Here is a 22,770-nt window from a genome sequence, read left to right as displayed (position 1 = left end):
GGCTGGAGTCCTCAGCTGGAGTAGGACACTGGGAGACCAAATGGGATCTGATGAGGAAGTGGGGGGAGGGGGAAAGCTCCAGGACCACTCCTGCCCCACTCTGGCTGGGGGCTCTGGGGAGTGGCTGAGCAGGGTGCCAGGCCCCTTCTCTCTTCTTTTCCACTGCGTTTACCTCACTGGCCTGAGGCTGCCAGCTGTGGGGAGCAGTTGCATGGAGGACCAGGCAAGGCTGGGGATGGTGGTGTCAGTGCGTGATCTCCCCTTTTCAGCACTTGCTTCTGGATCATGGGAGACAACTTGGGGGTAGGCATAGTATAGGAGCACCTGAAAGGAGGGAATCGCCCATCCTCAATTCTGCACAGCATTCCTTGCAGCTGGAGCTGCTGGGCCCTTGGAGGAAACAGTGGAGTGGGAGGAAGCAGGGATTCAGCTCCCTGTGCAGCTGCCCCTTTGCAGTACAGAAGGTTGAAGTCAACCCAGGTAGATGAACAACTAACCAGTAAGAAAAAGAACCACAATGTAAATCTCTTATAGTAAAAGCAAGAATTCATACAACCTGTGGAAATACAGTGTTCAGCAAAACTGTTTTCCCTTGAATGTAAGCACTAGCTGCAGCAAATGAAAAATTACTGAGGAATATAGACAAAATATGACAATGGAAATTTAGTGTCTGTCTATACTGTGAGGGTGCCCATGTCAGAAGGCTAATATACTTCAGATACTATTATTTTTTTCTTGCATGGTGGTCAAAGTCAGCTCCTAGACTACTGTTTCTGGTAGCACAGTTTAGGGAGATGGTGAGCAGCCAACAGGTGTGAAAGAACAGGTTGGGGCCTATCTAGAAAGTCTGGATGTGTACAAGTCCCTGGGGCCAGACATGATGCACCTGAGGGTGCTGAGGGAGTTGGCTGATGTGTTTGCAGAGCCTCTGGCCATTATCTTTGAAAACTTGTAGCAACTGAGGGAGGTCCCAGATGATTGGAAAAGGGAAAATACAGTGCCCATCTTTAAGATGGGACAGAGGAAAATCCAGGGAACAACAGACCAGTCAGCCTCTCTGTAGTCTCTGGAAAAAAGGAGAAGGTCCATGAGAAATCTGTTTCTAAGCATTTGGAGAAGGTGATTAGGAGCAGTCAGTATAGATTCACTAAGGGCAAGTCATAACTGACCAACCTGATTGCCTATTATGATGAGCTGACTAGCTCTGTGGATGTAGGGAAAGCAGTGGATGTGACATACCCTGACTTTAGCAAAACTTTTGATACTGTCTTCCACAACATTCTTGCAAGCAGGCTAAGAAAGTACAGGTTGGATGAATGTACTGTAAGGTGGTTAGAAAACTGGCTGGATCATCAGGCACAAAGTGTAGCAATCAATGTCTCAATGTCTGGTTGGTGGTTGGTATCAAGTAGAACACCCAGGGTTCAGTTCTAGGGCCAGTTTTGTTCAATATCTTCATTGGTGACCTGGAAGATGGGATGGAGTGAACCTTCAGCAAGTCTGCAGATGGCACCAAGCTGGGGGAGTAGTAGATACGCTAGAGGGTAGAGATAGGATTCGGAGAGACATATACAAATTGAAGGATTGGACCAAAAGAAATCTTATGAGGTTCAATAAAGACAAGTGCAAATCCCTGAACTTAGGAAACAGTCCCATGCACTGGTACAGACTAGGGACTGACTGGTTAAGCAGCAGCATTCTGGAAAAGGACCTGGGGGTTGCAGCAGACGGTAAGTTGAATAAGAGCCAACAGTGTGCCTTAACTGCCAGGAAGGCTAATGGTGTACTGGGTTGCATTAGTTGGCAGCAGATCAAGGGAACTGATTATTCCCCTTTATTCAACACTTGAGGCCACATCTGGAGTACTGTGTCTAGTTTTGGGCACCCCACTACAGAAAGGGTGTGGACAAATTGGAGAGAGTCCAGTAGAGGGTAATGAAAATGTTAAGGGGGCTGGGATACGTGACATCTGAGGAGAGGCTGAAGAAACTGGGTCTATTTAGTTTAGAGAAGAGAAGACTGAAGTAGGATTTAATAGCAGCCTTCAACTACCTCAGGGGTAGCTCTAAAGAGGGTGGAGCTGCATTATTGTCAATGGTGGCAGATGATGGAACAAGAAGCAAAGTTTTCAAGTTGAAGCAAGGGAAGTTGAGGTTAGATATTAGGAAAACTTTCTCACTAGGAGGGTAGTAAAGCATTGAATCAGGCTACCCAGAGAGGTTGTAGGATCTCCGTCCTTGGAGGTTTTTAAGGCCTGGGTATGGCCTTGGCTGGGATGATCTAGTTGGGCCTGGTCCTACTTTGAACATGGAGTTGGACTAGGTGACCTTTGAGGTCCCTTTCAACCCTAATTTTCTATGATGCTACATATCAGGATGTAATATAGAATAGCACATACAAACATCTAATTCCTGTAAAACAAATACAAATTAAGGAAGCCAATTTTGATAAAACTCAGCATGGGAAGTCCATATTTATTTATTGGCTTACATCACAGACATGAAAGATAATGAATCAAAAATTTTCTGAGCTTTTTTGGGATAAACTGTATCAGCATACACTCTATTTCTACAATGTGGTTTGCCTATAAACAGTCTGTGGTATAGTGGTGGTGGTGGTACATTCAAAACACTCCCCATCTCTGGAAAATATTTGAAGTCTGACAGCAGGCAAGAAGACTTGCACCAGAGAAACCTATGTTTGGACCGTTCAAGATGTGGTGGGTTGGATACCCTATGGGCGTTCTGTGATAGCCATACTATTGACATGTCATTTAATGACTTAAGATGCCTAGAAACTACAGAAGTGCCGCTGAGACCATATAAAATATAAATATTATCTAGTCTCAATCCTCATGTACACATCACTGATATCGACTGCTTAGATTTCTGTTGTTATGACACATGCATGGAATTTTCATGTTTGGGGTTTTCTAAATCAAGAGAACAAACTAAACACATAGAAGGTGTCAAAATGGGTATACGTATGACATTTATGCAGAATGTGGTTGATTATCATGGTTTGACAAACCTTTGTAATCCATGCTAACCTAATAAGCGCTCTAGGAAAATACAGAAGCTTCTGCATGGTAGTATAGGGAGAAATGTAAACTCTGCTGATTTGCTGAAGGCTGGAATGAGCTTCCCAGGTAAAGAACAGATACACAGGTGGGTGAATGGCTCGAACCTAGAGCATTCACATAGTTCATTTTTCAGTTCTTTTGTTTGCAAGGCTGCATACCTTTAGGTCTAGGATTAAGCTGTCTTTTATCCTGTAAAATGAGTTATTTTCTCCAAATGTGGTGGTTCCAGTCATTTCTATAATTCATTTTGTATAAAAACATATGAAATGTTTCCTAAAGAAAGGCTTGAGGAACATTCTCTCTGCAAACATTTTTCTTTCTTTTTTATTAGATATATTTCTCTGAAATCAGGAATTTTTCAGCCTTAAAAGCTTACCTGAGTTCGTTGCTCATATATTGTTTATCCCACTCAGAGGTTAAAATCCCCTGGTTTTGATATGATCATTGTTACCATGGCAACCAATCATGACTTTATTTACTTGTGCTTGGAGACCAGCAAGATTTATTTCTAATTTAGCTACCTCAAAGAAGCTGAGCAAACTTGGCTAAGGTAGTATTCTCCAAAAGGCAAACTTGTATGCCAACCTTGAATGACAATATCCCAGTGCTGACTGCCATACTATCATTCACATGTTTCTTGCTCTTCAAGAGTGAATTAGAAGATGGAAGCTCCTTATATTTGAAAGTGCTCTTCTGAAATAACTGAATGTATTTCAAATCTCATTGCATCAGTATGATGAAATCATGCACTCCTCAGGTGTATCAACTCTCCTGATGTTCCTATTAACTGAAACAAAATTCTTTGAAGAAACCATTTGAAAAGATGAATTGCATTTCTTTCATCCTTGTCCTGGTGCTAAAAATCTTTTATCTCTTCACTACCTTGAAGGTCAGAAATCAGTTGTCTTTCTTCTGGGGCATCACATTGTACTTTATTTCCCCTAATGTTCTAGACATCTAACAGCAAAGATTACTTGACATAAAGGGAACAACCAGGAAAACTAATAAAATGAATTAAGCAACATACAAACATGGAAGGACTTGATACAGCCATTAGAGAAATCCACTTTAAGGTTAGTTACAAAGAACTTTGGTTAAGGGACTTGAAGATTTTCTATATAACCAAATTCTTTGTTTCTTCACTCTGTGTGGTATCAGGTAAATGGCAAGCATCAGCTTGTAAAGGGCTTGTCTTTTGTTCTCAGTTCCTCCCTTCTTTCATATAACTCAGTCCTGTTTCCATTGAATCCAACTGCAGAACTGCCATTGAGTTCAGTGGCAATAGAACTGGCTAATAGGCATATGAGGCTTTCTGAGTTCAGTTTTAGTAGCATGTTGTGAATTACCTCATGTGTTAATCCAAGATATCAGTATTCAAGTATAGTCTTATTTCAGAGCTGCAGCATATTTGGTTAGTTTTCATATTCTTATTTTCCTATATACACCTTGTATATATGCTCTGTAACTGCCTTTGGAAAATTTGATATTTTGGTGTGTGCATATACGTGTATCTCACAGATTGGTTGTCTCTTTCAGAAGAACTTTCTGGACATATTTAAGGGACAGTTCTTTAATAGGATGCAAAATCTTGTGTAACATTAAGCAGGCGATGGCATTTACCTTTACAAGTGTAGAACCTTTAAGTGAATTCTTATCTCCATTTTTTCTGCCTAAGACTATTTTCTCACTGGAGCAGAATAAGACTACCAGTTTGAAACGTAGGAAAAGAAGTTAGAGGCCATTTCAGGTATGAAACCTGCCCTTGACTCTCCCTGTCAAGTTCTACATTTGTACAATGATAATTTAAATTTATTTAAAAATGTTTTTTAGCTTGTTATTGGTGTACGTCCTTTCCATATGATAGAGAAAATAGACTGTTCATGGGGAAAATGGAGGAACTGATGATACATGAATGAAGTGCTGTAAAATGCACAGACAGTCAAGCTGGACTTTTCCCCATTGCATCTCTTTCAGTTATCGTAATCTTAATTGTTACTTGGAATGATAGTATATAAAAAAAGTTAGAGAAGGGAGAGTTTTTTACATTGATTTTTGTAAGTCTTTAATGGTCATTTTACCTTAGGATTTTTCTGTCACTCTGTATATTATGGTTTAATTTGTAAATAGTTTATAAAGGGGTAATAAATGATTAATAGATATTATTAGCATGTTACAGCCATGAGCAAATCAGTAAGAGGCGTTACAGATGGTTAAAAACCATATTTTATAAACAACCTATTGAACTATTGGACTCTCTAGGATTGTTCATTTATTAAATCATGTGTTGATCATTAATTATAAACTATTCATAAATAGAAGCTTAATATAAAACATGACTGGATTGTCTGTGTTTTCAGTCTGGGTACAATTTGAAAAAGTCCAGCCTGATTGCTCTGGCAGCTATCTTTCACCTCAAAAGGAAGACATTTCTTATTACCAGTCAGGTATCCAGAGTTTGAGTCCATATCCTTCCATTGATGAAGGTTACTTGCTGTGATGAAAATCATTTAGATAGAGCAGCAAGCCCTTAATCATCAGTAAGGTACCTACCATCATCTAATGATGCCAGTCTTATTGTCTTCTCTGCTGAAGGAAGTATGAGTTCACCTAGTAACAAGCTCTTTTTCTGGGTTCTTTTTCTGTGTTGGACTCGTCAGAACATTTTTGGCAAAAGGGATTTTTCTCAGGAAATGCTGAATCATTAAAACTGATACCGTTAGTCGGAATACCCACCCTAAGTGGTCATCAGGCCATTGATTTAGTCACTTTCCTGGAATAGGGTAGGTTCAACTTCAAGTCTGCCTGATTTATCCTAAGGACTTGAAGTCCAAAGACTCAATCTCTTTCCAAAAGAGTGCTCTGCCCATCAGGCCCTTGTTGTTCTGGACTGAACATCTTAGTTCCTCCTCTTAATGTAATTCCATTTCTTATAAGTAATTAGGTAGTTATGGATTTAAACCTCAGTCTTTTTACATTCCAGGTGAGGGCACCAACCCCTTGGCTATTGAGTCAGTCTTTCTCTCTGGCCCAATAAGTCATTGATTATTTATATTGCTGAAGCACTCAACAGGGATGTGGGAGACTGAAATTCAAGTCTGTACTCTGAATGAGGCAGAGCAGGGGCTTGAAGCTAGGTCTTCCACATGCCATATGTATGTCCTAACCAGTAGGCTGCTGGTTCTCTTAGGAGGGCCAAGATCTCTCAAAGTCTCAGTTTTGTCCCAATATGGGATGGGAAAATTATTGGAATGTTGAACAATTTTGTGGGATGCAAAAACAACTTTCCTTCTGCATTTAGTTCTGATATTTTCATTTTCTATTTTCTATGTGTCCACGTTTATAGTACAGAGAATCCCTAATGGTTTCATCTTGTAAAATGGTTTGTGTAACCCAGTGACAGAACCTACCCAATTGGAAAACTAACAACAGGTTTCTAGTTACACCTGCAACTTCTCCCACATAACCAGCTCATTACCAAAGTGTACATCATTGCTTACTGAGAAGCTATGTACAGTCTGTCATAGGTTTTGTACATTTTTGAAGAGCCAGCCTATGCCTTTGGCAAGTGAGCTGATAGACAAAAGAAAGATGAAGAGTGGATAGTCCAAATTTGAATCTCTCCTAGCTGACATAACTGGCTTCATTATCTTCACTGTTTATATAGTACTGTAAACCCCTATCCCAATAATAATGTTCATCGCCAATGTGAAATGATGAAAAAACAGACATCTTTCTTCTTTTATGGGTGGGGGGTTGATTTGGGGCAGCAATGGAGTTAGAGAGTGTTGCATCGAGAGCAGAATACTAAGAGCCAGTAGTCTTAGTTCTCGGCTCATAATTGGCTTCTGCTAAAAATGACTTATGAGAATGCACTGTACAGTAGGGCTGTGCAAAATTTAACCTGGCTTTCTGTGTCGAAGCTGTTTTGATGCGTTTCGAGCTTGAAACAGTGAAATCAAAATGAGACAAAATCCTCTGAAACAGTTTGGAAGTGAAAGTTTCGAAACATTTCAAGTTTCGAAGTCAGGCTTACTGGCTTCAGCGCCAGGCCCAGTGGGCAGCACCCACCTCCTGTCATCCGGCAAGCAGACTGGGGGCTCCCTGCACCCCCAGGAGGGCTGCGGGGGCTATGCCAGAGCTCTCCTGGTGCTGTGAGCCCCCGATCTGCTTGCCAGTTGACAGGAGCTGGGTGCTGTTGCTTGGGACCCGTGGAAGCAGTGATCTTCTGTACGCTGGTCCCAGGTGGCAGCACCTGGCTTCTCTCATCTGGCAGCCAGATCCAGGCTCACACCCCTGGGAGGACTCAGGCATAGCCCCAGCAGCCCTCCTGGGGGTGCAGGGGGGTCCCCGATCTGCCTGTCTGCTGCACTTTATGATTCCCCATAATAACCTATGGTTGAATCATCAAAACAGCAAAATGGTTTCAACAAAACAAAACGGAAGTGGTTTCAAAATGAAATGAAACTTGAAACAAAACACTGTTCAGTCAAATCCTCGAAACGGAAGTCGAATAGGAACAATGCTGTTTCGCACAGCCCTATGTATAGTACACAGTATTCTATGGCTGCAGCATTTTTTCATGAAAAAAACAACCACGAATGAAACATTTTTTGTATTACATGCTCTTCCTCACTCATGTTATTTTGACTGTTCTCAAACAGGATGTGGTAGACCTCCAGTGATGACTACTCGGATCACATGGTGCCTTTCTGCCATTCTGAAATGAAAATTATACTGTGCTGTTGCACTCTCATCTCTTGATCACTGAACAGACCTCCTTGAAACCAGCAGACTATACTGTATGTTCAGGCTTCCTAGATTTCATTAACATTTTGTTAATGAAATAGTGCTTTGTCAAAGAGTCTTGAAAACTTAAAAGGGTATTTAAGCTTCTTCCATGAGTCATTATAATGTAATGTCAACATTACCGCCAAGGGATAATTCAGCGATGTCACACAAAGAATGTGTTATGCCATTTGCAGTCTAGCAAAACAGCTCAGCATTTATGTTGTTTAGTCCATCTTCAAAAATCTTTTGTTTTGGAAAAAGTTTTAAATCCATCTTTTTGGTATTTACTGACACAACTGATGTCAGTCACTGTAGCTTTTTTGGCTTCACTAGAGCTCCTCTGATTTGCATCAGCTGAGGATCTGGCTCATAAAGGACTTTTTAAGATCAAACTTTTAAATAATGTAATAGTGAATGATGCATTTCCTACAAATGAAAAAAATGCCAAATACAGAGTGAAGTATATAGCTTGAAATATTACAAGACAGCACAGAGAAATGACTGAAACAGATTGTTCAGAAATATGTTTGAATGTTCAAGAAAGGCAGCATCATATTTTTTTAATTTCTCATTTGTGAAACAATACAATTCCTGATTAGAAGTAAATTTGAAATATTAATGTGTCTAAAGCATAGCCAGACTCTGAAGCCATTCAGACTAGAGTACACAAACTCAGTTGGATAGTAGTCTCACTGGGTACACACAGGCATTACATTTAGATTGCTCTAACCAGGGTTAGGTTGATCTAAATCCTCAATCATATGGGCATGCAGAGGGCTTAAATCACCCAAAAAATGGTGCACCTGATCTAAATCAGTTCACCTGAGTAGGTACACTAATTTGAATTGAGATTAGGTTCACCTGATCTAAGAAAGAGTTCCAGGGATGGCCAACCAATGGTTCTGGAGTCCAAGCTTCCAAGTCCAAACAGAGTAATGTGCTCACTGCGAGCAGTTGCATCATGTGACATGACATAATGGCTATGGAAGCTGGTCACCTTGTGCTTATGCAAAGATTCAAGGAGATGCATATTAACTTCTGAAGAGCCGTATGTGGCTCCAGAGCGACAGGTTGGCCACCCGTGGACCTGATCTCGTGAATGCCTATATACATTTGCAGTGCAGCCTCAGGGCTCGGAGAGCCCAGCCACTTGCCCCAGCCCTAGGACTGCACTGTTCCTACCCTTGACCCTGACTGGGCTATTTTTAGCCTCTCAACACCCACTCCCTGGACCTACCAACACCCTTATGGTCCACTGATTTACACTGGGTGTGTCTACACATTCATTATGCACCTTTGCTGCTGCGCATTAAGTTTAGTACCTCTAATATGAGATACTAGATAAAGGCACAGCAGCTGCACTACTGCACAGTAGCAAAGGTGAACATTGCTTTTTTGTGATCTTCAGGCACAGTAGACTAATTCTTCTGTGCATTAGCACATTATCATGGTTTTTGCTATGACATGCTAATACACAGTATGAAAAGGAATCATATAGGTGCACCCACTGTGTGTTATAAAATGCTTTAATAGACTGTTTTATGAGATTGTCTTGTATTTTCTCACATATAATACATAGCCTTTCCCCAAAAATTAGATCACCCAAACTGGGGTGCAGGGAAGCTTATTTTCTGTGTGGGATAGAAGCACACTGCTCTACAATGCAGCAGCTGTGGTATTACTATTACTATTCAGACAGTGAAGGGAGTTAGTGGTCTTAATGATCCATTAATTAAGCTAACCTTCCTTGTAGCAATTTTAATGTCTGCTAGCTGCTCCTGGTCTCTCTTCTGTTTCATAGCCCTGGACACTTTTTAGCTGTTTTCAAAATCATTGATCCACTCAGGGAAACCAGTTTGCAGCAGCCACTAGGTTTTCAGCTTTAAGCAAGCGGGAAAGGGAGGGTGAGTCAAGTGAAAATTAGGCTCTGTCCCTGCTCTATGCATCCATAATTCTGGAAAAATCTTTTTTTTTCATTCTGCCTTTCAAAAACAAGACATGCATTATATTCTATGGTGTGTTCTATGTGAAAAAATATGGTTATAACTGCATCACCAGTTCACATACTCTGTGATATGTCATCATGGAATCCTTTGACATACTGTTTTATGAGGCAACAGATTCTTTTTTAATGGTACCATTAATTCTTACTATGTCTTATCTTCCTTCTTTCTGTATTCCATTATGGCATTGTTTCCATGACATAGATGTTTCAGTTTTCTGGCATTTCAAACTAAACTGTCTAATGAGGTAATTCTATACTACCAGGACTTTATAGCAACATTGCTTGTTTATTTTGTGCTTTACGATCATCTTACCCTCATGATCTATATAATTATTGACATATTAAGATAATTTTAGGTAATAGAAGTGAAGTACAGATTTATTTGCAGAAAATACAGCGCATTATCCTGCATACTTCGGCTGACTATAAAATACTTTTATGTGGTTATTTCTTAGTGCATTAATTCTATTTCAGTTTCAGATTTTCTGGATATAAGAGGTAACCTCTACAAAAGATAAAATTATGTCTTATTTTTAAAATAAATTTTCATATTTCTGGGGCAGAGGTTTGTGTTTCAGTCACATTTAATTATTTTTTCTTTTAAAACAGATGACATAGAAAAAGAAAATATTATGGACCGGAGAGGACTCCAGAAAGAAAAGAATACCAGCTCTACACAAAAAATGTGAGTGAGGGAGAAATCATTTTAATGCTGTATTAGAGTGGGTGATTTAGGTTCATTTGCAGAATCTTAGTTTTCTAGAGTAGAGGATTCTTTTTGGCTTCATTGCACACAGCAGGAAGAAAAATAGCGTAACATGCTTATTTGTACTATTATGTTGTTTCATAACCCAGGAACCATATAAGACACAAACCAATCCCCCTTTCTGTGAAGACTTTGAAGAGTTTGCAGCATAGCTGCTTTGAGTGAAGTCACTCCAAATACAACAACAACAACAACAACAACAACAACAATAAAATACAGATAGAAATCAAGCAATTGGAGACAATAAAGGCTTTAAAAAAATCTGAAAACTTTACACAGCCTAACATATCTCTTGGTAGTATTAAAATAATTCCATGATTCCAGTCCATTTTTTTTCCTCCTTTTATGAAAGATGTATCTGATAGAAAATTAAACTATAGATGATGACCAATCATATGCAATACAAACTGTATATTACTGTTATACTAAACAACTGGAATTTTCCCAAAAGTCTTAGTACATTTGATAAATCAGGTTGAAGCAATAAATGTACAACCCTAGATGGAAATGCTCTTTGCTAGATGGAAATGAAAATATGATAAAGCAAAGGTTACACAAGAAAAAAAGCCAGGAATAAAGTTTATGATCCATCCCAGTTTGCTTTTATAAACCCAACTTGAAGTAAATACATTGAATTTGAATGATGTAGTCAGCACTGAAGTAAACGAAGCATATGGCAAAGAAAATGAAAACAATGTTTAAAATTTTAAAAATGTTATTTCTAATAAGAAAGTATTCTGTACAGTGTGTAGCACAAGTGTATCTATACTGTACCACTCAGGCAAAAAACATCCCAAAATGCTTTACAAATTTAAATGAATATTTGCAGTGTAAATTATAAATTGTAACAGGGGAAGAGAGAGATATAGAGGAAAAGGCCAGTAAGAAAAGTACTGTATATTTTAATTCAGGTATGAAAATAAATAATTAATGAAGAGGCGAGATACAGAAAAGCTATTCTAAATAGGAGGAGTTATTGTGAAAGATAGTTTTTGCACCTACTGCAGTGAAAATGAAATGTGTTCCTAACTCACTTAAGTTAAATTAATACGAAGTAGATGTATATCCATTTCAGTGATATTTAACTAAGTTGAAATTAAATCACAGCTATAGTTAAGCCATTACAAATCTGTAAGCCAGCAAGCCCTAAATCTCTCTTTCACTCAGTACATCACATGTAAAATGAAGATGGTAATACTTCCTTTTTCCCATGCTTTATCTATCTTTTATATTCAATCAAAAACTCTAGGAAAGAGGCTGTCTTTTACTGTGTGTTTGTACAGTACTTGTCAGAGTGGTGCTTCAGTCTCACTTTAAGGCCTGTAGGTACTACTGCAATAAAAATACTAATAATTTAAGGAAAATAAAGAATATTTTAGCATGTATTTCATTTTAAAATTAATTCTGCTGTTTAACTTAAATGAAACAATGCTCTGCAATGCTGTGTTTTTCCCACTTCTTCTCACCTGCTTCCTTATTTAAGGTAATTTGGACTCCAGAGCCCTGTGGTCTTCCTGCTTATTGAAAACCATTTTTTTATTCATATCAAGAGGTCTGCTTTGGGTGGAACTTATCTGAGGGTAAGTTGTCTGGAGGCCATTATGTCTCCTACAGTTTTTATTATTTTTTCTAAGGGAGGCAGTGCTCTGTGTGTGTCTGTGTGTGAGGGAGGGATAGAACATTGCCTAGAGGGTATGGTCATCATAGTGTATAACTATCCCTTATTTTTAGATGGAGTCTTCTGAATATCAGATCCCACTACAGGTAGGTGCACTGACCTCTTAGGTTTTCAATTTGCTCTTCTCTGGCAGCTGCAAGACTGAAACTTTGAAGGGGCACCCCCTCCTGTTCCATGTAAAACTCTTTGAATTGCCCCTGATGTGCTTCTGAGGCTCCCTGCTTGTAGGTAAGGTTCTTTGAAGATGAATACTCCATCATAAGGAAAACATGAAACAAAACGTACTCCCTTATGTCACAGAGTGCTGTAGATGTCTCAAAGATCTTCAGTAAAATGGTTGCTCTTTGGTGGGTGGGAGAACATAGAATGGTTCATCAACCTGCAAAAGCACCAGAATAAAATTATATCCTGAACATACGTTTGGCAAAAGAAAAGCATTCAGAGTCCTCAAAATATTCAGCTATAGCAATACCTAATTCAAGGGAACTTATATAGAACTTATCTAACTAAATGCTTTCCCACCCCCACCTCCTCTTTTTTATCACAAAGCTCACTGCATTGTTTAACGATCTGGCACCCAATCCTGCCCTCTTTTGTGAGTCCAAATGATTTTCACCAAGATGGAACCACTATGGCTATGTGGTAAAGATAGGAGGAGTGATTTGGGGACGCCGCACAGGGATGTATAAAACCAGTGGATTACCTATGGAATTCCCTAGTTACCAAATTTAACAGCTGTCAGAAACAAAGCAAGGTTGTTGAACAACCACCCTATGGATCCACTTCCTGTTGATTCTCCACACTGGAGGATATGGGTATAAGTTTTGCAAAACCTTCTTCAGTTGTGAGGTTGGAATAGATGCCAGGAAACTAAATCAGCAGCTGTTCCTTGTCCTGTTGCTGTGGCATGTTCTTCTTTGTCCCCATGGAAAGTCTTAACAACCAAGTGAACTACTAAGACCGGGGTTCTCAAATTGTGGGTTGTGACCCTCTGGGGGGTTGCAAGCAACTTAAAAGGGGGCTGCAAACTTCCCAGGGGATATACGTGGCGACACAGGGAAGCGATGTGTGGTGGTGGCACAGAGTGGTGGGTGGCAGTGGTGGCTGCCATGTGTGAGCTCCCCGTTCCCCATCGCCACCATCCAGCACTTGGGGTCATGGTATCACAAAGTTTGAGAACCCCTGACTTAGACCATATGTTACAATAAGGATTTTGTTTTATATAGTTAGCATGTACAGTCTGACAGAAGGTAGGGCAGGGTGGAACCTTAGGGCATTTCTACACATACTCTGGGAGTGGGAGGAGAGGGTGCTTTAATTAGAGCAGCTCTCAGACTGGCTTTAATTAAAGTTCCTAGAACGTCTTGTTTATCAGTGTCCCTGCACTTAAAAATAGTGGTGGGGGTGCTTTAGCTACTGCTTGTTTGATAAGCTTTAGTTAAAGTGACCCCGCCACCATTTTTAAGGACAGAGAAGCTGATATGCAAGATGCTGGAGTGTGCTAATTACCACACCCCAGCAAACTCGATTAATCAAGCCTGCTCCAATGCATTGTAGTTAGGTATAATGCAACACATGTCTAGGTGCCCTGAAAGATTAACTGGTTCAGAGTGGCATGAGTTTTGTAGGCAACAAGCTACTTCATCAGATACTGGCATGGTCATGAATGCTTATGACTGAACTAGTTAATCTCTAAGGCTAAGTACAGATGCTGAAAAAGTTCCTGGAGGAAGTGCTTTATTGTGCTTTCCACTAGAGTGGAAGCAAACCAATGCTGTTTGGTGAGGGGCGTGAAGCCTGCCTGCACTGGCTAATGGGGGTGCTCCCAAATGCCTCCCAGGAGGCTGCCAGATTGATCCCTGTCTCAAGCTCCAACCCCCACCAGCTAGTGATGGTTGGCAGTGGCTGGGAGGAGAGACCTTGGACCCCTCTCCCTGCAGTCCCTCACCCAGGGTGTGCTATGGTGTCGCTTAGCAGGGGCTGCTTTATGGGGGAGAGACCCTGAAGACCTTTTCCTGTAGCCCCCTGGCCAGGCTGCAGTGCACCACCCCTTTTCCCCCATTCTCATCCCCTTCCCTACCAGGCTGTGCGCCAGGCTCTGAACAGAGTCTGTCACTGACTAGGGTCAGTGACAACCAAGGGGCTGAGGCTGGTCCAGCACTTGGACAGAGGAGAGAGCTCTGCCTGAGGCTAGAGCACAGCCCTGCACAGTGCTGATCATACTCTAAGTTAATCCTCAATGGGATCTGGCAGAGACATTTGATAAAGCAACCCAACGAAAAATGCTTTAGGTTAGTACACATCCACACAGGGTTAACTTAGAGTGGGATCTACCATTTTTGAAGTGCTCTAAGAGCTGTGAATGTCTGCTCAGTTATGGCTTTAGAGCACTTTGTTTGTTTAACATGTGATGTGTAACGTTTGTACCTAGCCTAAGGTGCCACTCTGACCTACCTTCTGCTTGACTTCAGACTAATACAGCTAACCACCTCCATGCACTATAGTCTGAGGAAGTGAAGAGTCCTTGCATCTTAAAAGGCTAGGTTTTATGTCCCTTACTCAGTCTTCATGTGGTAGTTATTCTGTCCAACTATACATGTTTGATGGGTTTAGCACCAACATGCCATCAAATTTTAGTTCTTCTGATGTGGTGAATGTGTAACCAAGAAGTCAGTATTATTGTCAGTTGAATCTTACAATGTTGAATGAATAGGTGGCTTTATATAGGAAAAAATAAATTGATTGCTATGCCGATTTGGTTAAATTAATCATGCCTCCTCTAGAGGCAATAGATGATAGTAGAACTGGATGTAGGAAAATAAAGAAAAGAGAAACAGAAAGAGACAAAGTAAAAATGCATATTGCAGTTAATGCACAGTGAAACTACCATTCTTTAGTTTACTTGGCACCTTGTAGGGGTAACTTCCCCTACATAATTCTAAAGATATCTTGTTGGTTGCAAAATAAAATGGTCAGAGAGACACCTCTGTGTTCCTGCTTCCATATTTTACTATTCGGGACTCAAAGGGTAATAACAATTAGTTCTAGAAATGGGAAGAGACCTTTTCTCCTTCCATAAAAATTTTGGTAATTTTAGAAAATTCAGGATTTGTCTACTTTAGGCAACTCTAATATGTACATATTTCTGTTTGTTTGCAAGACCTTATGAAAAAAAAAAGAGCAGGAATAAAAGGCTCTTTCTAGTTTCTTTTTTAAACTATAATAATGATCAGACTGCCTCATAAAATGTACCTCCAGAGGCAGTTACTGCCTGTGGCATCATAAAATGGAATCCTTCACAGTCCTCTCCTGGTAACTACTACGTGTGGATGAACTGCAGGTTTTTATTGCTGGGAAACCCCCAAAAGAAGCATTTAGTAATCCATCAAAGTGGACTCCTAGTGAAGAACACACACATCTAAGCAATTACCACTGTTTGTGTAATTCATCTTTGATTTAAAAAAATAAGTAAAGTCATGTGCAATTTAAGCATGACCCACAAGCTTCTAGCAATTGGAAAATGTGTTCCTTGTGTTTCAAAAGTCACTGCACCTGATGCACAGTTAAAGTCAATATGAATTGCAAGGGGTAAATAGTACAAGCAAGTAACATCTGAGTTATTTATTCTTAAATCAGAAATGGAATAGTTGTAAAAAATCATGTAATTTTGCTTTCTCTAACCTGTTCTGAGAAGCAAGATGAGCCTCCAGAATATTTAAAAGCTTGCAAATTTGTACATTTTAAAGCACAAGTTTTTTTTTAATATGATTTGTATTCAAATTATTAGTCCAATCAACAAATAAAGCAAGTGTCCGAATTCCTATCTGTTACAGAAAAATGGAAGTGTCTACATAAGCATTTAAGTGTGCCTAAATTTAATGTGCATTAGCTTAATGTGCATTAAACAGGTTTAGGCAGGCATCTACATGTGCAGGCATTAAAGCACATTAATGTTGTATGTGGACTGACTTGGGATTAAAGCTGGTCCCAAGTCAGTCAACGCACACAGTGCTAATGTGCTTTAAACTTCTACATGTTTGTTAATGCACTTTAACTATCATGCCTAAATCTGATACCTTCATTTGCAAATATCAATTTTAGGCATAAGTAGCCTATATTAGTCATTTTAATGCATATTAAGGGTGCGCATGTGTAGATGTGCACCCTTAATGTGCATTAACTTAGGATAATGCTCATTAAAGCATTACATGTACACATACTCAGTATCACTTTTCTCCAAATGATAGGCATGGTTGTTGTATTTTTATCTTAATCTACAAATCTTTCTGTCTAATACTGGAATATTGATGCTTGTAATAATTGGTTCTTTATTGGTATTTTGTGTTTTTTCTGCAATGTTTTGACTTTCTTCACAGAGTCCTTTTTCATTCTATTCCTGCATGATCAAGTGCTTACAAATGTTACTAATTCTGGTGGAGCTGTGAGGTTGTAAGGAAAAGGCAGTATTTTGATTTGTTGTGCAAGACATGTCCTGTATTTGGTATCTCTCTATTTATCTTTTCTAGTAAAAATATCTCAGTTGTTACTGGCTATATTTAGCAAGTGAACTCAATCTCTCTCCTCTATCTGTTATTTTCTATCTGTCCCTAGCTTCAAGGGCTGGTGGCACACACTACAGTGGATAAATGCAAGCAAATCTAATAATGTCTTTCTAGTAAACACATTTATCTGGTATCATACTTTATTTTAACTCTTAATGCAACTGGATAATCACTTCTCCATTATTATAATTGGATTTGGAAGTTAATTTCTGCAATTTCATTACACCTATAGCATTTGTATAGGCTTACTTAGAGTACTTAATCCTGTAATTTCTACTGGAACTATATTTTATTTCTATTGTATGTTCACTTTTTGTCCAGTGATTCCTCAGTGCATTTACTAATTGCACTTGTCCTCACTGGAAGTATAAACAAAAAAAGTATAATAAAATTTAAACACCTCCTTCTGGATCAGGCTAATAGGGTGTAAATAGCACTCAGTCTTGTAATATTTTAATATAAGACATACAAAGCAACATTTCATTACTGAAGTCACTGTATAACAATGCATTTTATATTGATGGTAGATGAAGAATAGCTGTTTCCAGATTTTTAGATTTGATAATTTATAGATATATTCATGCAACTTTAATATTCTCTAGCTATTAAATTATGGCACTGTAGTGGCTTTTAAAATATTCATTTTAACCAGATCTTTTTGATAAACTTCAGATAGAGAGATTCTAGTAAAGTCTGCATGACAGAGACTTAAAATATTAATATTTTAAGATATCCATGTTTAAGTTTTGGAAATCCTATTTCTAAAAATGGGATCTTTTTCATTGATATGTTAATTGAAAATTTGTTCCCTTTTTAATTGAAAATTTTAACTTGAAATTTGAAATTATTCCCTCAATATTATGTGCATTTTTATCTACAATAAATTGTTAAATGGAAAAAAATCCTCTTGCCCCTCATACCCAAAGCTAGAAAATGTCTCCTTTTTAGTTCAATTATTTTCAGTCAGTTACATTTTGAAATATTCACAATATATGATACTTCAGTGTTATCACTGTTTTAAGTTTGCAATTGATGACTCTCATTAACTCATTCCAATATTAAACTACATCTTAATCATTGTGGGATTTTTTTTTAGGATTCTTTTTATTTTCTGCATGGTTGCTACTTCTTTGATTAAAGATTTTTTTTGCTCAGAGACTGTGTATCTCTCTTTTAAAGAGTTATAATTAATGGAATGTCTCCAACCTACCATTTTAGGGGTAAATTTTGGGAAGACAGTGAGGTGGGGTTACTTCTTGAACTCAGAAGTGTTGTTGATCTCTCCTAGTCAGGTTTCAGATGTAAGGTGGAGTACAGAAGTGATACTGAAGATCTTCTAATGTTATCTAGAGACATCATGTGTAAAGAGGAAAATATTCATTCTGCCTTGTAAGTTCTAACTAAAAAGTTTTGCTGACTTTCCAGATGGACTAAGCTTGCTTTGGATTACACAGAAAGAATATAAGAGAACAGGGATTGTTATAATGGATTAGAATAGCAATCTGTCTACAATAGTAACTTGTTTCTGATACCAGATGCTTCAGAAGGAGGTGTAAACTCCTCATACTAGATTGCAGTGTACTGGAAGCAGGGGTTTTATTTCTAACCCCATGCAGTTAATGTCTTAAAAGCATGAAACTTATATCCCTTAGACATATTTGTCCTATACATTTATCCTATATAGTATAAATGCCAATATTTTTATTATTCAAGTAAATTTCTATTTTTTTTGGCTCTTCTCCACCTTGATATCATGTGGCAATAAATTCCGCAGGATAATAGGTACAGTACATGCTCAGTCATCTGCACTGCAATTATCTGAATTCTTGGCTATCAAAATGGCAATCTTCTTATAGTGTTAAATGATGTTGTATCCACGATGGCCCAGGAAATACGCAAGAGGTAAGGACTGTTGTGAGTAATACCTTTCACAGAACCAACTGCATGGCTGGAATTGACTTAGACAAGCTTTCAAATGCAATGCATTCTTGTTCAGCTCACTTTTTTATACTAGCTTAACAGTTTTTGTGCTCCAGACCATTTTCCTTTTAAGCTCAGTGGTATAACAGAGGGGAGGGGTGATAGGGGCAACTGCACTGGCACCAATGTGTTGGGCGGGAGGGGAGAGAGATGAAAAAAAGTGGCTGCTGTTAGTAACCTAGCATTTGTCATCACAAACCAGAAGTTACTATTTCTACTTAGCCCCGGGCACCCAGCTGCATCCTTACACTGATGTTCAAGCTTAAATTAAACATCTCTAATGAAGTTACCTGTAGCTGTTCACTTAAATGGATTCACTTTTGTGAATGGCTTTTCAGCATATGCTTTCTAGAGGGGTAACTAACTGATGGATGGATAGGACTGCCAGTGAAATTCACCTGGGATGATAAGGATTAAATAGAAGATATCAGCTTTCTTTTAATCTTTTGCGAGGTTGTATGGGTTGGGTGAATGGACTGTAAGAGGATGGAAAACTGGCTGGAACATCAGGCTCAGAGTGTAGTAGTCAATGGCTCGATGTCTAATTGGCAGCCAATATAAAGTGGAGTACCCGAGGGATCAGCCCTGTAGCTGCTTTTGTTCAATATCTGCATCAATGACCTGGAAGATGGCATAGAGTGCACCCTCAGCAAGTTTGCAGATGACACCAAGCTGCGGGGAGTAGTAGTTATGCAGGAGGGTAGGGCTAGGTTTAAGACACCTTGGCTAATTGGAGGATTGGACCAAAAGAAATCTCATGAGATTAAATAAAGACAAGTGCAAAGTCCTGCACTTAGAATGGAATAATCCCATACACCGATAAAGGCTGTGGACTGACTGGTTGGGCAGCAGCTCTGCAGAAAAGAACCTGGAGGTTACAATGGGCAGTAAGCTGAATAGGAGCCAACAGTGTGTCCCTGTTGCCAAGAAAGCTAATGGAATACTGGGCTACATTGGTAGGAACATTGCCAGCAGGTCAAGGGAAGTAATTATTCCCCGCTATTCAGCACCGGTGAGGCCACATCTGACATACCATGTCCAGTTTCAGGCCCCCCACTATAGAAAGGATGTGAGGAGAGGCTGAGAGAACTGGGCTTAGTCTACAGAAGAGAAGACTGGGGAGATTTAATAGGCCTGATTGTGTGAAAAATGTATCTTCTGTCTGTGCCCTGAAGTTCTTTTGTGGATTGAATTCTTCATCCTTCTGTTCTACTCAGTTCCTTCCCAACATGATACAGCTTTCCTGGAATATTTGCTTTAGGACACGTAGCTCTGATGTGGACCTACATTACAATGTCCTTGAACATTGTATGCATAAGAATTTCTGCATCTCATTGAGCTTCTAGACTCAAGATAAAAGGACACCATACCTGAACTCCCTGTACTTAAGTTAGAAGATCAAGAGCTGCTTGCACTGAGTGCAGACATTTGCTACAGTACAGCACAGCACAGCACAGTACAGTACAGTACAATACTTGGCCAAAGGGCAAGTACAATTTTTCACTCTTCAGTAAACTGGATAGCTTCTATACTTGTTAGACAGTTGTTTTTACTTTAGCTGCTTACTCCAAACTCTTTAATGAGTGATTAGTTGCTTGTTCTACTTCTGATTGATTACTGGGTTTACTTCGGACTTTTCTTCCCAATTTGTCTACTAGATATTTATTGAGAAATCTGGTGACTTCATCGCCTATTTCCAGCTCATTTTAAACCCCTCTTAATCTGTGTTGTCTCTGTCACTGGTTTGTCACTGCTCTGACTACCAGTTGGTTTTTTGCCTATGGAAACTTATGCCTTTCTGAACCAGTTGGTCTCTATGGCCAGATCCAGATGTGCAGGCATGTGCAGTTTGTGGCTCTGCACCCCTCTTTGCCATGCCACAAACCACACATGTTGCATGTTAAACTGTGTCCTGCACTGCTGACTTACACTACTGGGGCAACATTTGCTGCCAGGATTTTCCAGTAGCAAAAAAAAAGCTTCTCAAAAAAATGTGGCACAAAGCAAGTCAAAGTACAGTGTGCCAGGCCAAAGGTGGAGATAGGGAGCAGGCAGCCCAGGGATGCCTGCCCCCTTTCTCCATGCTGCATGGCCCCCATGCTGAGGCACCCTGTGCCCTAGTGAGCTGCTTCCAAGCTGGCTGGGGTGCAGTGTGCCTCGAGACAGTGGAGTATGCAGCCCTGGAATAGCTGCTCCCCTGTCTCCACGTGCCTCAGCGTGGAGGCTCAGCTGTGGAGCTCCTACGCTGAGGCCCATGGAGCTCCCATCTCCAGGCTGCTCTATGGCTGGCTGCAGTACAGTGTGCCTCGTCAGTGGAGCCCTCGCCCTGTGGCACATGGAGACAAGGGAGCAGCCAGGCCAGGGCTGCCTCCTCCTCTGTCTTGAGGCATCCTGATCTGCAGCCAGCTGAGGAATGGCAGGCTGGTGCTCGGGATGCTTCTGTGTGTGGGCTCCACAGTGCATGGAGATGAGGGAATAGGTAGCCCTGGGTTGGCTTCCCCACTGTCTCCGTGTGCCACTCGCTGGCTGGCTGGGCCATAGAGTGCCTCAGTGTGGGGGCTGGCTAGCACCATACTGAGGCAACCTGTGCCCCAGCCAGCCCCCCTGCAGCACATGAAGCAGCAAGACAATGCACCCCACTGCAAACTGCACGAGCAGGGGCATGCTGCTGCAAATGCACTCCCTTGCTCATGTGGATGCAGCTTGTGGTGCCACCCTGCCCTACCCTTCTGCTTGATCTACAGGCTATCACAGATAATAACTAATTATACTCACTAGCTATCAAGAGTTGCTCCTTCATGAAATTTGTGTTTTATATATGATCTATATAAATCCTGCGTCTATCAGTGCTGTGCAAAGCTTCAGTCCCTGATTTGATTTGGCAGAGATTCAGCCCGATTCAGTGGCCGAATCTCTGAATCCACATTGAATCAGAGGATCCTTTAATCCTTCCACTCTCTGAATCAAATTGGAACCCTCTGAATTGATTAGTAGAGATTCAGATGGATTTGGTGATTCAGATGTTGATACAGCTTTAAATCTGTTTTTTTGATATACCTCTATTTTTCTATATACCTCTATTTTTCCACTCCTTAGTCTGTGGTTTTGTAGGTGTTAATTGTTGCTCATTAACTCATTATCCTTGCTAGCTACTGTGTATTGAGCTGATCCCTGAGTGAATCATGATTGATTGGTAATGCAGTAAGGACAGGAAAGAATCAATACAGAGCTGGGAACTGCTTTTGTCCCAAGACAGAGACAGTCAATTGCACAAGCACCCATGTCATGAGTTTTGCCCGTCAGCAGCTGGGGGTGCAGGGCCCCAGAACCCAGAATATCTACACATATCTCCTTGACAGCTGGCAGGCTTCATGGCCTCAGCAGGGGCTAGCAGGCCTGCAGCTTGCACACTGCTGCACCTTAACACACACAGTGTCGCTCATGTCACAAGTTTTGCTTGTCCTCAGCTTGAGGTACAGTTTCCCTCAAACCCCTGCACCTATCTCCTTGAAACTTGACAGGCTTTGTGGCCTCGGCAGGGGCTAGCATGCCTGCAGTTTTGATCCCACTGTGACTTAACACACACACAAAAGACAACAAAGTTATAGATATTTCATTGATTTCCCATTATACCCAAAGGCTGAATCACTGAATCTTTTCCAAATCTTTTCTGAACCTATTTGGAAGCTTCAAATCAATTGGTAAAGCCTAAAGCTTCCAGAGATTTGATTTGGATTCATAGATTTGGCCTCCAAATCATCCGAATAATCTCCAAATCTGAATCCTGATCCGAAGCTTTGCATAACCCTAATACACACACTCACACCCACACCCACATGTGTATGTGTGTGTATATATCTCTTTGGTTAATGTGTGTGTGTGTGTGTGTGTGTGTATAGTTCCTTCTTT

At 40.1% G+C, this 22,770-nt stretch overlaps 1 long non-coding RNA gene across 4 annotated transcripts in view; it reads left to right on the top strand.

Annotated features, from left to right (window-relative positions):
• Positions 1-22,770, top strand: part of LOC149858236 (uncharacterized) — a 167,461-nt gene that overhangs the window by 50,224 nt on the left and 94,467 nt on the right. For 3 of the 4 annotated variants that reach the window (XR_016443810.1, XR_016443813.1, XR_016443812.1), the window contains 3 exons: positions 10,485-10,560; positions 12,125-12,221; positions 12,373-12,405. This is a non-coding gene — a long non-coding RNA (uncharacterized LOC149858236). The remainder of the gene's footprint in view (positions 1-10,484; positions 10,561-12,124; positions 12,222-12,372; positions 12,406-22,770) is intronic. The other variant, XR_016443811.1, reaches the window with a different exon arrangement.

The sequence above is a fragment of the Crocodylus siamensis genome, chromosome 8, assembly GCF_052110815.1.
Source record: "Crocodylus siamensis isolate JL-2025a chromosome 8, ASM5211081v1, whole genome shotgun sequence".
Classification (NCBI taxonomy): domain Eukaryota; kingdom Metazoa; phylum Chordata; order Crocodylia; family Crocodylidae; genus Crocodylus; species Crocodylus siamensis.
This window is presented reverse-complemented; position numbering and strand designations above follow the sequence as displayed.